Source organism: Molossus molossus, unplaced genomic scaffold (assembly GCF_014108415.1).
Source record: "Molossus molossus isolate mMolMol1 unplaced genomic scaffold, mMolMol1.p scaffold_m16_p_7, whole genome shotgun sequence".
In the NCBI taxonomy this organism is placed as follows: domain Eukaryota; kingdom Metazoa; phylum Chordata; class Mammalia; order Chiroptera; family Molossidae; genus Molossus; species Molossus molossus.
The window spans coordinates 87,272,024-87,274,191 of record NW_023425401.1 but is presented as its reverse complement, the minus strand read 5'-3'; positions in this window follow the sequence as shown (position 1 = coordinate 87,274,191).

Sequence of the window (2,168 nt, the reverse complement as noted above, 5' to 3'; positions counted from 1 at the left end):
GAAAGTAAATTATCCAACTAGTTTTGATTAGAAAAATACCACATCTCTTTTTTTACACTTAATACACAATGAACAGGCTCCTAGTTGCTAATGGTGGAGGCCACAGCTCATATCTGACCTCCTCTAAAATGTGAACCTTAACAAAAAAGACAACCACAAAATTGGACACTGTGACTGCCAGGGCCCCTCCCACATCCTGAAAGGCTGCTGGTTTTCAATAGTATATCTGTTGTGAAAACTGGCTAATTCAAATCCAAGCAGTTGTGGTTTGTAACACTCTTTATAGAGTTAAGGTAAATATATTTATTTGTAGCAAAACTCATGCAATGAAAGTCCTTCGGGATAAACATTCTTAAAAGAAGTTGCTGAAACACTGTGGATTTTTAACCACAAAGTAATTCCCTGGTAATCAGTTTTGAATGCTGACAAGATTGTTTTCTTCCTGCTTTCTTATTCTGACCTTAACTCCTTTCTTTAGCAACAGTAAGAATATTCTTTTAAAAATCTTTCCAAGGACTCTGTCAGCAGCTGTGAAACCTCTCAACTTCTGTTTTTATTTGGCTAGTCATTAAGTGAGGTCAGTGTGGAGCTTATGTCATATTTTCTAGTTGGATTAAACAGCTTCTTAACTGGTGAAAATTGTAATATTTTCAATTACCAGTATCTCAAGAGTTTCTAAAATTACTATGATATTGCTATTATGCAGTACTCAAATATTCTGTGCTAAATTTCTGACTACTATGTAGGTTATAAATAGTTTTAACTCATTCATTTGACAACTTATTTTTTTATGTGAGTTTTTTTCCTTTTAGTTTATCCTTGCTATCTTATTTTAATAACTAGACTAAAATTAAAGAATTAAAAACACAAAAAACAAAAAAAACAAAGCTAAACAGAGTTTAAAATGCCAAGAAAATTATTTATCATGCAGATGGGAAACTAAATAATATTCAAACCACAAAATTAAACTCTTTTTCAAATATACCTTTGTTATTACATGGCCCCGGAGACACACATACACACACACAAACACACACACACACACGCATGCATGCCCACATACACACACAGCAGCTAAGTACCTTCCAGCAGAAGTTCTTGCTAAAATAATAAGATAAACTCATATACACAGTTATGATAGTTATTTTATTGAAAGGGAGTGACCAAATGCTATGTAGTGATTCAGCATATTTCATTTCTTTAATAGAGTAATTTAACATGCCTATGAAAGTTCCTCTTTAGGATCGCAAACATATGGCTGTCCAATAGTGGAGTATAATCACCCATGTCTAAAGTCATAGCAGTGAAAATCATAGGTAATTTCTTCAAGATCTTTAAATAGTATTTTAAAAGGCTTCAAATTTGGTTCAACTTATATTTGTCCCCCATTACCCTCACATACCCCCAGCATCATAAAACATGGACTCTTCTGGCATTGCTTCTTTGTTCAAACAATTATTTTTGCTTAGAAACACTTCTAACCCTTTTGTGTCTATCAGCATTTTAATTTTCTCTAGTCACATGGCACCTCCTCAGTAAAATCTTTTTCACTGACTTTGGGGACAACTGAGCACTTATCCTCTGTTTTAATGCCACTGTGTTTATACTTGTGTTACAGCACTTAACATAATCATGTGTGTGCCACCACTAGATTAACTCCACCAACATTTATAGACTGTTGGAAATGTGACAAAAACTAGAAATGCAATAATAAGAAAACAACCAATCAACCAAAAGAAAGGAAAAAGTCCCTGTATAGAAGAGGCAAATCAACCTATATATTTATATGCAATTTAAGGATAGGAATCATGTCTGATTCATGTTTGAATTATCAGTACTAGGCCAGGGTTTGGTATATAAGAGGCACACATGAATATTTATTGAAATTAACTGAATTGAATCAGAATCTCTCAGAGCTGAAATTTAGATTTCTTGATTATGAATAAAAGCATTTCCTTAAGCAGATATCGAGCTGTTCAGGTCACTGCTACACTCTAGAAAAAGACAAAGAAGTTTATTGTATAAAGATTTTATTTTTATGTACATAATGATAAAAATATTGCAACTATTAGCTACAAATCTGGCCATGAAAAATTCTGAGTATAATTAAACTAATATTAAGTGTATTCTGTAGCATGGTAATATGTATTGTGGAAAATGAGGAGTTC